This window comes from Myotis lucifugus, unplaced genomic scaffold, assembly GCF_000147115.1.
Source record: "Myotis lucifugus unplaced genomic scaffold, Myoluc2.0 scaffold_0, whole genome shotgun sequence".
Taxonomy (NCBI): Eukaryota; Metazoa; Chordata; class Mammalia; order Chiroptera; family Vespertilionidae; genus Myotis; species Myotis lucifugus.
The window spans coordinates 10,454,103-10,468,854 of NW_005871048.1; the positions used below are offsets into that span (position 1 = coordinate 10,454,103).

At 39.5% G+C, this 14,752-nt stretch overlaps 1 pseudogene; it reads left to right on the forward strand.

Moving 5' to 3' along the window:
• The first annotated feature begins 9,553 nt into the window (after window positions 1-9,553).
• Window positions 9,554-14,752, forward strand: part of LOC111826476 — a 20,666-nt pseudogene continuing 15,467 nt past the window's right edge.

Sequence of the window (14,752 nt, forward strand, 5' to 3'; positions counted from 1 at the left end):
AATGGTTTTCCAAGTTGGAAGAATGTTTTCCTCGAGCAGTGCTACACAAAGCACTGGCTCTGGAACTATTTGTTACCAGTCCTGATAGGATAAGAAGCTTGCACCAGAATGTAAGTCAACTATATCTCAGCATTTTGTTCAGCTGACATTTTTCTCATAGCAAAACTTTTTTGATGAAGGAAGCAGTGTGCTGGTTTGCATTCTGCTGTAATCACCTCATCTCATTATTAAACAGTAATACTCAGTTCACAGACCATAATCTGTACATGAACGACATTTTTGATAGGACTAGTCTAGAGGAAATCCCAAAACGCACGTGATTCAAGTTGGTGGCTACAATCCACAATCAGGAAGAACTTCAAATATGGATTACACTTGTGCTATGCAGGAGTCAATAAGCTAGTGACTATCTTCGGAGCCCATAAGACATCAAGTGTAAATTCTGAGTAAAGAGAAATAGAATTGGTATAACTTTAGGGGCATGACACATATGATAATAGGTGACTAGGAAAGAGTAAGTCTTGTGCATGCATGCACACATGCACACGCACACGCACACACACAGATGCAGAATCTCTTATATACACATGCTCATGAATAGGTACACACATAGTCACAAAAAGGTACACATAAAGCCACACACAAAGAGGCCCCAAGACACATTGTCTACCAATTCTATAAAGAGTCATGTGCAGCAGAAAAAGAACTTCATCTAAAACAAGGCAATGCTGGCATGGTTGGTACTTGAGTTCCAAGAACACTGTTTAGCATGAGGTGAGCCAGAGTTCAGCAGCAAAGCCCAGCTCTGAAAACAGGGGCCCTAGGCTCCTATTGGTACTCCCCCAGGAGCAGACAGATGCAATATCCTGAGGAACTACAACTAACCCTGGTCCAGGGCAGAAGAGGTAATTCCAAGGCAAAGAGGACACAGAGGGATGAGATGAGACTGACCCCCCAAAGCCGAGGTGCAGCCAGGTGTGATGAATCCTTTGAGGAAACCAGAAATTCGCTAGGAAAGAAAGTAGCTTTTTCCTCACTAGAGAAAAGACAGAAGGGGGTTTATTAGCAACTACAAATACCAGGCAATTGGAGAGGTGGGGGTTGAGGAAGGCGGTGAGGGCTGCTGTATGGATGGGAAATGAAAGGGTAGAATGAAGACTCAACTGTGGCAATAAAACCTTCGACTTATGAGATGGACTTTTCTTTTTTTCTTCTTCCAGGTTTTGAAAATAAATTGTCTTTTTAAATGAAATTTATTTGGATGATACTGGTTCATAAGATCATATAAGTTTCAAGTGTACAATTCCATGATACATCATCTGTATAATGCATTGTGTGCCCACCACCCCAAGTCAATTTTCTGTCACATTTCAATAGCATTTCCGAATAACCTAACATAAGGGAGAGATATGTATTTGGTTTAGGATCAACCACAGGAGGAAGCAATTTTCACTCTCTATTTTGTATCTCAAACTTAACTGACTAAGGTTTGATGACTTCCCTAGTTTACACTGCACATATTCCTAGATAATTTTCTCTCTTCCTAAGGCTACCCTTTGAAGCTCTGATTATATATACTATCAAACGTGAATCACAAAAGAGACCCAAGGAAGAGGTTGAGTTTAAGTAATCAACTTCATAAGATCTTTTCGACTTTAATATAAACAATGGCCTGTAGGGATGAAATGAGACTGATTTGGAAGAAAGAACACAAGGATGCTCATCCAAAATAGGATTTTGTCTTAAAAAATGAAACTGCCAAAGTCCTAATTCAGCTCAAATATGTAAAATTTCTAATTATCATATTACTGGCATTCCTTTATTGCACAATTTTAAAATAAATTAAATTTAAAAATTATATTTTTCTGCTCCTCACTTGCCTCCCTTCTATCTTCCTCTCCTCAACTACAAGAACAAGAGGAGAGTATTCAGTTTACTCTAGATGATTAGGCTCTGTTTGGTTCCTCCATATTGATCTTAATGTTTTCCCTTTTTATGAAAGACCTGACAAAATTACCCTCACAATTACCCTGATGAAAGCAACAGATTCTGAAAGAGCACCAGGGGAGGAAATGTTTGTTATAAACAATCTCACTCTGGCCTCAAACTCATCCCATTAGTTCGGAAGGATGAGGCAATTAATTATACAAGAGGCTGTTGCCAAAATTTTTGGCATCCTATAAACCCTTTAAACATAGGGACTGACAAACCGAATAATAAATTCTCTACTTCACATATGGCCTGTGATCATGCTGCTAAATATTGCAAAAACAATAGTGCAATGAAGACTAGAATAGAGCAGTGGCATTTGTGTTCTCCGAGGTATAAGGAGCTGAGGATTCCACAGATATGGTCAAAATAGGTAACGTTCCGATTCCTGGGCTGTTCCAGGTCGGTGGTGAGAGGTAGTGCTAACTTGGTGGCATAATAGGAGGAGGCCTTAGAATGGAATCATGTCTGCAAGGGCAATCAAGCCAGTGTGTTTTTCCATACTCCTTAACACATTGTTTTTCGTTTTTTATCAATTTGACACTAAAGCTTAAAACACACAGATACACAAAAACAAACAAACAAAAAGACACGAGGACTGAAGTATATTTTCTCCTGCATATCAACCAAATCATTTTTTAAAATGTGTCATTCACCATGATTTGTCTTGTTTTTTTAGAAGTTGGAACAAAAGTCACATTATTCATGGTAAAGGCAGAACTAAACTCCTGGCTTTTCTAAACATGTAAACAAACTAATTAAAAAGATCCTGAGCAATACAAACCCAAATCAAAGGTCTTATTGAAGGCCTGGGGTGAAGCAGGGGCTAGGCCTGGGGTGAAGCAGGGGCTAGGTGGAGGGGGACAAAGGGGGAAAATGGGGGACATATATAATCCTGTCAGAAGGAAGGAAGGAAGGAAGGAAGGAAGGAAGGAAGGAAGGAAGGAAGGAAGGGAGGGAGGGAGGGAGGGAGGGAGGAAGGAAGGATTACAAAAAGCATTTGCTGTATTTAGGATGACTGTTTCTTTAAATAAAGAATTTTCTATTATTAAGTAAGATTATTATTACTATTAACCTTAAATCAGAAGTAGCAATTTAACAATAAAATAATTGTTTTCTCAATAGGAGCAATGTGTTTGGATGAAAAAGACGATAAAAACATTTGAGGAGGCTAGAATATTATTTTAAGTATATTCCAAAATATTAAGATGAGCCAAAATAATTATAACCAAAGGCAAATAAACACGTTTATGAACATAATGTTTCTTATTGATATTCGTAGTGATTACTTTGACTATTCCCACTCATGCCCAGTGACCACATTGCTGCCTGTAGTAACAGAGTTGGGGCCTTATTATGGTTAGTCAAACAGAGATAGTGTACCCGTAGGGGAAATTATAACAGTAAGTAAAAGTACTCGTATACCAGTCCGGGTTTGCTCTGGCTTTAACTGAGATTTATCCTCTATTTGATGAGATTTAGCCTCATCAACTCCTGGGGCTGAAAAAAAGCTTGGGGGGTTTTAATCCAATTCTCCATCTGATGCTACATTCCCTACAGCCTCCTACACTGCGGAACTCTTTTGAATGCCTTCTTCACAGGGAACTCAATAGTCACAAGACTATCTTGCTTTAGCCAGTCATCACACAAGTTGCTTCTAAATAAAATCAACACAAGGAGTAGAGTCAGACTCTCCTTCCTCCCTTTTTCCTGAGGTCAGTAACTTTCCAGATTCTCTGCAATTGTTTATGTGGATATGGAGTATGATTCTTTCCCTTGAATTGTGCATTTTATCATGGACAAACATCTCCTGTTCTTATTTATTAAAATTCAGATTAGTAAAACAGAAGAACCCTAGAAAGTTGTTTTTTGATTCAGGTCAGATGTTGAGCATTTGTTTATAAAAATTAATTAGGCTCACTGCAACCACCTAGAAGAGTTCAAACAAAAAACATCACTTCTCAGCAGGTAGCAGTCTTGGGGACTAAGACCCTCTTAATCACTGCATTACAGATGGCCTGGGTCTTATTTTGCCCATTATAAAAGTCTATCAGTTTGATTTTTTTTGTTGTTGCTGTTCAGCAACTGCTACTTAAAATACTATCTAGAAAGGTAATCCCCAGAAGGATGCTCTTTTATTGTTTGAAACTCAGGAAAATGGCAATATGATCTTTCAGCCTGCGTGTGGAGCGAAAGCTAGGTCACCTTCTTGGGGATGAAGGTCAGTTTCCCATTCTGGTAAGTCCCTGTCTTTAAATGAGAAGAAAGGCACAGAAAGAAAGCTGAAACTGACCCACAGAGACAGCCTCCGCAGTTAACCAGTAGACTCAGCTTCAGCTGAAACTGAATGGCTAGGCATCACATTTTGCTTTTATGCTAAAAGATTTTTAAGCACAGAGAGAAAACTAGAAAAGAAAGGCAACAATAGATGCAGGAATGAAGATACCCACAGATACAAGAAACTTGGTAGGGCAGGGGCTTCTGCAGCCAAATTTGCCTTCGATCCCAGGGGGAGCAAGCTTGCTTGTCTATTAAAAGGACACAAAGAGAACTATGTGGAAATAAGAGCTGTCTTGACAAAAATATTCTAAGTGAAAAAGAGAATACAAGTAGTGAATGAGAAAAGGTGGATCTCTGAAAGGAAAAGGATAATCATCTAAATAAGACATTTTTCAAAAGACAAATATCAACTTGCGGTTAGGAAATTTGAAACTGTTGTACTAATAGGGTCATCAAGACCTATTGATTTGAGGCTGTTTACCTTGGACAACATTTTGGAGAATGATATAATGAGTTCAGTTCAGTTAACAAACTTTAGTACACCTACCATGTTCTGGTCACTATTATGGTGCTGGAGACATAAAGGATAATGCACCAGGAAATGGCATTTTCGGGACTATCAGACCATATTTACATATATACAGTTTAATTTCAACTTAATGTGGTAGGTGCTGAAACAGCACCAGGATAGAAATTCAGGCCAGACTAAGGGATTAAGAATGATTTCCTAGAAGAAAGAGTGCTTGAACTGTCTTTCATTTAGATCAAAGCTAAACACGATTTAACTCTGTGCTATAGGGCAACTCACATAATCCCTTTGAGCACACTTCCCCATTAATTAAAAATGGATGTAATAATACCAATTTCACAGGTTTGTTGTGAGGATTAAAAGATTAAACATATGAAGTCCTTGCATGCTGTAAATGTTCAATAGATGCTTTGCTTTCTTGTTCCCCATAAAATGTTAGCACCTTAAGAAGCTTAAGGTATAAACAACCTATGCTGTAATTTTACTAAATGGGCATAAATCCTGGGTAACTTGTCCAGAGCCATACCAGTCAGCCACAGGGCCTGGTCTCCGGTCTCCTTACTCCCTAAACTAGTACCATCTCCACAATACCCACCACATCACTAACAATTGCCTGTGATAGGAAGTGCCCCAAGGGGAACCATATGCATGGTAAATATGAAGACACTGGGGGAGGGGAGCGAGGGCGGGGGGAGGGGGAGAGGAACAATACCGTAAAAAATAAACATAAACATATAAAACTCTGTTAAATCATTTTGAGCAATGGATTTTAAGACTAATATAAATGGGAACTTAAATCTGAAATAATAAGTGAGCCTAGAATCAAGCATTAAAAGAACACATACAAACGATGCTCCAGATTTAACTGAGTCATTTTAATCAGCCTTGGGTATGGCTGGAACTACAACCATTGGACAAAGGACATATAAAGTTTTTTTTTAAATCTAAGCTTTTGGAGCTTCTTTAAATTGCTTAGATGTAAAGGATGACATTAACATTTTCATCTTTGAAAGTCCTGTGTAAAATGTAAAATCCGTGAGTCTAATTTTGGAAGCAGCTTTGGAGTTCATGTAGTACAGGGTTTCTCAAGCTTGGCACTATTTCTATTTGGGGCTAGATAATTCTTTGAATTTTTGTTGTTGTTGCAGAGGCTGTGCTGTAGGTTGTTAGCAGCAGCAGCAGGGACTCCACCCATAAATGTTAGATCTCCTCCCATTCACAGTTGTGACAACGAAGAATGTTTCGGAGCATTGCCAAATGTCCCCTGTGGAACAAAACTACCCCCATTGCAGGAATTCATCTTTTCAGGTTCAGACCATATCTAGGATTAGAAAAGTCTTCCTTTTGAGGCATTTAATCTCACACCTGCACAGCCCTAATCATTATTTGGAAAGTTATTTTATTAAACTGAAATCTGCTCTTGTATATTTTCTGTCAACCATATACATTTTTCCCTCTCAAGAAACAGGCCAAACTTTTAAGCCTTCTCCTGTTTTCAAATATTTGAAGGCACCCCTGTTTTCTTTCATATTCTCTTCTCCACCTTAAACTTTCCTAATTCCTTTAACCCATACTCTTGTCCCATGTCTTTCATTATTTTGGTCCTCAACTTCAGGATGCTCTGTATTTTGTCATACTGGTATTAGTTCCCTTGCCCCTTCCTTACAGTTAAGAAAATTGTGAACGGGAGTGGTTGTTCACATTGAAAGTGAGCAGAAGGGCTGAAACTAGGGCCAAATCTCCTAATCCCCAGTTAGTTGAGGCTCCTTTCATTCCACACATAGTCACTTACATTTAAATTGGCAAGGTGACAGAGTGAGTTGATGCGAGTGGAAACAGTTGTTTCTCATCCTAAGCCAGTGATGGTGAACCTTTTGAGCTCGGCGTGTCAGCATTTTGAAAAACCCTAACTTAACTCTGGTGCTGTGTCACATATAGAATTTTTTTATATTTGCAACCATAGTAAAACAAAGATTTATATTTTTGATATTTATTTTATATATTTAAATGCCATTTAACAAAGAAAAAATCAACCAAAAAAATGAGTTCGCGTGTCACCTCTGACACGCGTGTCATAGGTTCGCCATCACTGTCCTAAGCATTGACTCTTCTGAAACCGTAAGTTATTCCAAAGACCAATGTGGAGTTGGCAGGGCAGATATAGCACACACCTTCCATTAAGATCCTCTTGGAATGTGGAACACCTATCAGCTGGGTCAAGTTGCTTCAACAAATTACATAGACCAAGTCACCTAAATCTCTGCTTCTCAAGTTCTTCATCTTTAAATTAGGTGTAATAGTGGCACCTGTCTGTTAGTGTGGCAGTGAAAAGTAAAATAAATGTTAAGTAAATATTATTACTTGGATATAATTATAGATCAAAAATATTATTTTTCTAGTTTCTTCTCAGCCAACACACTGTATACCATGGACATGACATGAAGTGTGAAGAGCTGGCCAAAGGCAGGAAAACACAAAAGTATAAGAATGAAGTAAGAAAGTACATTCAAATAAGCCCAAGGTTAATAGATGCCAGGGTTTCCCTAGATAGCACATTTTGGTTGTCACCAAAGCATTCATTTAAACGGTTGTCAAAGAGAAGCAAGACGTTTAGGAAATCTTTTAAGCACAATGGGAGTCACGTGTCAACAAACACCCATTTCTACTGTTATTTTCTTGATTGCAAGTGTTTGGGCAGGGAGTAAGCCACCGTCTCCCTGAAGTGAGCAAACAAGCACAAACAGCCTGTGCTCGGAAGCAGTCATTCTGTGTCTGAGGTGGGAATCCTCTTTGTGAGGCTGTCTGGAGTTGCAAAGTGTGGTACTATTGCTTCATTGAATTTTAACACACTTACATGGAATTTTCTCCAAGGTTACAGGATCTTCTCTCTCTTGCCATAGGAAAATATTTTTGGTCTTCATTGGGATTAAATTGGCCTGTGCATGAATTTTATATGACAGCCTGGACCCATCTGCCTCTACAATTTCCTCAGGGTTTTTCTGCTCTGTATGCTGCCTTATTATTATTATTTTTTGGCCATTAAGGCAGCCCTTGATTACTCCAGTGCAGTAGGATATTTCCCTGCTGTGACCTTCCACACGGGAGGTCTGCGTGAAGACCAGGTGTAGCGTCAGGAAGGAATGTGCCAGAATCATCTGACGCCGGATCATTATTTTTCACAGTGTGCCATGCTGCTGAAAAACAGACCTTTGACACTTATCCCCAGGCCTTGGTGGTTCTTAATTTGGTTGCCCAGTTCTCTTCTACTGCTGGAGGCCTTTGAAGTTACCAACAGGATGCTCTCTGATGCCCCTTGGAAAGCAGCGCGATGAGGTGTGGCTTGTTTGGCAGGCTCAGTGGCTGCATATTGGTGCTGCAATCGTATGCGTGTCTGTAGGCAGTTGGCACAAGCGACAGAGAGACATAGCAAAGTATTGGATGTATGTGAAAGTTTAGCTGCCCATTCAGAACTCCCTTCTAATCTGGTGGAATCCCCCACTTATGGATCCTTGGCTGGACACATCCTGACAGCTATAGGACAGACACACGACCTAGCATCAAACAAATGAGGTGCTCCTGCTCAGGAATTAGGACCTCCAGAGTATGCTACAAATATAGAAATCATTCACAGCAATGGCAATAGAGGGCTGAAGTCAGCCATGGGGCTGGACAATGTCCTGGGAGAGCAAAACCAAGTATGACACCTGATTTCTCCTACAGCCTCACCCTAGCTTCCAGGCTCCTACTCCAGGCTTCTCATAAATTTTGTAATACCCTTCCGGTAAATATGCAACACAGCCCCATCTCTGACTGGCTGTGTAACCCTGAGCAGGTCATCAACACCTCCCCGCCCCCTCCTTAATAAAAGGGGGAAAGAAAAGCACCTGCCTCTAAAGTTAGTTGTAAGAATTAATGAGATACCTCTAATGTCTGATAGACAGTAAATGCTAAATCAATGTTACTTATCATGCTTTATTATTAACACCTTGAACTTTTTTTTACATATATGAGCTAATTTTGTCAACATACCTAAACTGAAAGCTCTTTATAAATAGGCTTATGCAGCCCTTAAATTAACCTATACATTCAGTTATACAACATGTATCTACTTGAGAAACTATCAGGCTTGGCAAAGAAATACAAAGTAAGCAAAAAACACACATAGTTCTTTTTCTCAAGGCACAATAGGTGTCAATTTAAAAATATCTCACATATAGATGCAGGGCTGTGAGGCAAAGAAAATGGTATCATGAGAGTAAAAGCAGCAGATATGACTTAACCAGGTCAGAGAGGACATCCCTGAGGCAGAGGGGAAACTCTGATCCGGGAGGAGACATGTGAATACGAGTTAACTAGCAAATAAATACGGCCGAGAAGGGCATTCCAGGCCCAAAAAACACACACGACTAAAGGCCTGTGGTGGGAGGAAACATGGTATGTTCAAGAGAGAAGGGACTGCCGAGGGTCTAGGGGAGAATGTTGCGACATAGGGCTGGGAAGCTGGCACTGAGGTCCTGCAGAGATGGCAGGTAACGTCAGTGTGTTTGAAATATCCTAAGAGGGACGCGAGAGCAAGGTCATCCAAGTAGTTTTGCCTTAGGAAATGTGCACTCCAGCTCTAGCTAGAAGCACGGACTGACAAGAAGGACAAATGGTTGCAGGGAGACTATTTCGGGGGCCATTTACTCCAGGGCTGCAAGTGTAAGCTGCTGGGAGATGGGATGAGGGACAGAACGGAGAGAACGAGGTGAACTGATGTATGCAGGATGGAAAGGTGACTGCACTTTGGGTGGGCTAGCTGTGAGAGGTTGGGGAGAAGGAGCGGATGAGGACAGCCCTCATTTCCCCGTGTCAGAACGGAGGCCTGGTGTGCTGGAGGAGGAGCCCAGCACACGTATGATCAGGTACTTCTCAGACAGCAGCACTTCGAAGGCACTGACCTGCAGTGTGCGTTAAGCTTTTACAAAGCACGTTTACACTTATCTTCTTCATTCATCCTCAGTGAGGCACAGGAGAGCAAGATACATGATTGGTTCCTAGAAGGCAAAGCTGATATGCCAGGGAGCTGGGATGAGAACACACATTTCCCCCTTCCTGGTCCGGTCTATGGTCTGTTACGCACAGCTGACATCCCCCCCCCCCATCTGAATGCCACAAAGGATGCCAATGGACTTCTCAGCCAGGTTCTCGCCCACAAACACTTGGCCTTTCCCTCAATGGATTATATTTAGTGTTATCATGTTATCTGATATTCACCACATTCCTGAAACCAAGGAGAGACTAACCGGATTGGAATCCTGGCATTCCTTCTGCAACATTAAGAGAAAGAAAGAACCTTCAAGGTAAATACTAAATGGTAATTTTTGCAACTGAGTCCTAACCCACTGTTTTCCTTTACATGTAAGAAATTAAGAAAAATATTGTCCACAGGGGCCGTGAGTAATGGGACAAATTTTGAATCAAAAAAATACAAATGAATTCCAGTTTTGCCACTTAATAATAATAGCTGCGTAATGTAGAGAAATTCTCTGAGCCATTTTTATTTTTATTTTGTTTTAGTTCTGAAAAATGAGAACTATCATAGCTAACTTTAAGGGCATTTTAAAGATTAAGTTTAATTCTAGAGGTACAGCCTGCTATAGTGGCTGGCAAAGACCAAGCTCTCAGTAAATGGTAACTACAATGAGGGCTGACATATTTTGTGGGAACCAGTGTTTAATCAAAAACTGAATGTCGCATGGATGAAGAATAAAGGGAAAAAAAGAGGCTGAGCATGTCATGCAGTCATTTTGAAGGAATTTGGGGTGGTTTCAGGGTCACTTATGAGTCTGAGAAAGAGGCCTAAATGTTTCTGAGGGAACCGAAGTTACTGATTTAGCCTTTCCATTCTTCATGTTTAATTATTAATTGGTGCTATATCGGAGACAGAGAGCCAGAATCCTCAGTCCACCTAAGACAGCGGTTCTCAACCTGTGGGTCGTGACCCCTTTGGCGGTCGAATGACCCTTTCACAGGGGTCACCTAAGACCATCCTGCATATCAGATATTTACATTATGATTCATAACAGTAGCAACATTACAGTTATGAAGTAGCAACGAAAATAATTTTATGGTTGGGTCACAACATGAGGAACTGTATTTAAAGGGCCAGAAGGTTGAGAACCACTGACCTAAGAGAACATTATCACCACAAATTAACCTCTAAACTGAATAGATTACATTCAGGAAACCATTCAGGATGGGTATGACTTTTTTATATAATCACACAATGTCAACACAGACTTCCGTATGTGTGTGGAAGAGAAATGGCCTTCAGAATTTGAAAGAACGTGGCACCAACTTGGTCTCAAGACATTTTTATCATTTTTATACTTCTTGTGATTACTAATCTCAAAAGCTCTGGTACCATAATATATCCTATCATTGATAAAATTAATTAAAGTATAAGTAAAAGCCTAGAATCACCATCTCTCTCATATATTCATTATTTTAAAAGTATAGGTATGCAACACACACAACTATACAACATGTATGGTACTAAAGAACTGTCTTTTAGTATTTGATAATTCCTCTGTATAAAGAAATAATATACAAGTTTCCATATTCAGCCAAGCCTAGTTTTCCATCTTTTCTCTTTTTTTGTTAGTCCTCACCTGAGGATATTTTCCCATTGATTATTAGAGAGAGTGGAAGGAAAAGGAAGAGACACAGAGAGAGAAACATCGATGTGAGAGAGACACATCAATTGGTTGCCTCCTGCACTTGCCCAGACCAGGGCCATATGTGCCCTTGACCAGTAGCAAACCTGGAACCTTTCAGTCTACAGGTCAGAGTTCTATCTACTGAGCAAAACCAGCCAGGGCTAGCTTTCCATCTTTAAGGGAAAATAAAATGGTCACATTTGCATACTGAGAGAGGCAGCTAGCAGATGGGAAGTCCAAGTTTATACATTAAGTAATAGATCCTTTCTATCAGTTATACTGCTGGTGGTATATAGAAGATTAATTTTTATATATTGAAGAAATAAACAGATAAATGAATAAACAAAAAAATAAATGAATGAACTCTGGGTGTGCCAGGAGAGCTCAGTGTTTAATTCCTGATGCTATCTGATTAACTAAAATAAGAGCAGATTCTTTCGGTGAATCTTAGTTTTGTGTGTTAAAGAAATTAGGCATAAAAGCACATATAAAGATAAACTTAAGTTCAGAGGAGTCTGGTTGCCTAATTTTCCTGATAATTATTGTGGGGGTGGGGGGAGGACTGAAGCCAACTTTGATTTTTTTTCAAGCCTAGTGGCAAACTTAAGTAAATTTTCTGTGTGGCCCTGCACATTTTTTGCCCCAGATAAAAACAAATTGTGCCTACTCTAGTTACATCAGATATAGATGACCATTATTCTTATGCGAGGCTACACACAATAATCGCCTAATAAGATTTTGAAGAATACTACAATTGTCTGGACCCCATCTCAGAGAAATGAAATCAAAATCTCATGTACTAAGGCCTCGTCATATGTATTCTCATGGAATAGGGCCTAGTCACAAGTATTTTTCATATGCTTTCCAAATGCTTTTAATCTGTGGTTGGATTAAGAACTACTGAAACTCACCCACCCCGCCCAGCCGGCCAGAATGCTGTTGCTGACCAGAGCTTCTCAAATTTCAATCTGTGCACAGAACACCCAGGGATGTTGATAAAAATGCAGATTCTGATTCCAAAGGCCAGGGCCAGGGCCTGAGGGTCTGTCTGGCTAACCAGCTGCAAATGATGCTGGTGATGCTGCTGGTGCACACCCAGCACTTGGAGTAGCAAGGTAGGAAACCACTCATGAACCATGGTCTCCTGCACGTAGTTGAGGAAGGAATCAATTTCTGCAGAGACATCCTAAGGGGTGACCTATAGCTAGCATAAACCTGCATGGCCATTTCAGTTGTTAAAGTAATGAAAGCCTTTGTCCAGATTGGTAAATAGCCATTGCTCTGAGGTCCCCGACCTGGCTAGCCAGTATGTAAGGGAAGCTCCATGTGCCACAATCAATTCAGCAACTCAAGTGCCTGGCACATCAGGGGACCTCCAGGACTCTGCTTCAGTACTGATGGCTTATTTTCCATTCTGATTGGTCAGAGCCTTCGCTGAATCGGCTATTAAATCTTTCAAGTGTTGTTCTTAAGCACCCTACCAAGATATGACCCCTGAATGGGTCAGACCTAGAAACTGTCCAATTGCTGCCTTGAGGTTGTGTTAGGTTGAAAGATAATTCCATCACTAATGTAGGTGATTTTTATAAAAGAAGACCTGAGATCAGCAAGCCTCAAGACAATAATCAAATTAGATGAAAAAAAGAAAACATGAGTTGGGATTTTTAAAAAAGGATCTAACAAAAGTAGGAAACTTACAATGATTAATTATACAAGTTCATTGTGAACAGGGAGATTGAATAAGAAGAAATTCTTGGTTTAATTAGAGATTCCACAAAACTGAAAAGAGTAGGAAAGATTTGTTTTACTGTCTTCAACATAAATCAGAGGCCTAGATTTAAAATTGTGACATATTATATATTATATTATAATAACATATTATAATAAGCCTTTGTCTTGCTTGACAAACAGGTACCTGCAATGCACCCTAAGTATTGCAATAATCACCTTCTATAAATTAAAGTGGAATATTTGGCTTTAAACATTTTTAGGTTGGCATTTATTCATGTTCAATTACTTATTTAAAAAACAATTTTCCAAATAAGTAGTTGTAATCCAATGTCTTTAATATGTAAAATACTTAAAGAAAAATTAGAAAAGATCCTACATCTTTATTTTCTGTATATTTCTTTCCAGTCTAACTAATCAAAAAAGAAAAGAATAACAAAAAAACCCAAAGCCAATAAAAGATGTGTGTCTGGGTTCTTAGAAAACCTGTCCGAGAAAAACAGTTCTGAAATTCCTTGACAACTCCACAATGCTAGTTAAACAGAACAAACCTACAGTACCGGTTCCTTGTTCTAAGGCTCTAGTCCTAATTGGGAGCACTGGGTCACTATAGCATAGTATGTGAAGACTGTGTGTTTTTAAATCCACCCATTATGGTTGATAATGTACACTGTAGTCAGTTTCCTAATACTTGGAGATGCATAGCTTTAACAAGCTAATGCTGTCCACTGTGTGTATTACTGTCTGATCTCTGTGTTCCTTGCATTTATCTTAACATGTACTGTATCTTCAATTTTTTTAAAAGCACAACAGAATTGCTAAAGTGATTTTTACTTTATTTTTTCATTTTCCTGTGAATCTAAATCTAATATGGTGTTATTTTCAATGTACTTGACAAAGGAGGCTTTGAAACTCAGCAACATGAATGGCTAATTATCTGTAACCAAAAGGCTATTTCCACATCTTTCTCCCCTTCCCTGTAAGGGGCATCCCCCCTTGCTAGCACTTCTAATATCAGGACCTGAAAATCCTCCCACCATATGGCAGAGATATTTGATCTTTTTCTGTCTAAGCCTGTGGTAGGGCTTATAGTTCACACTGTCTGCTATGTCTGTGATTCCTCCTCAAGGGAGTCTGATTTCACATTCTAACTGCCCTAAATAGACTTTAGGAATAGTTCCTCCTTGCTAGATGCAGGAAAAAAAACACATGAAGAATAAAATGAAATACAAAGCAGTGTCCCCATAACTTAAAGACACAGAGCTCTGTGTGGTTAGCTCTGCTCTCTGACCATCTGCAGTTCAGCTGTGTGATAGCCAGTCTTGAATACAAGCAGAAATACAGTATCAGACTTGCCAAGCATGGACAGATGGGGCACAGAAGCAGGTATTCCCAGCCCTCTGCTTATCATATCTAAAGCCTATAATGTGAATCCTTTCTAGAAAAACCGACAAACCTAATAGGAATTAAAATATATATATATATATATATATATATATATATATATATATATAAAATATATGAA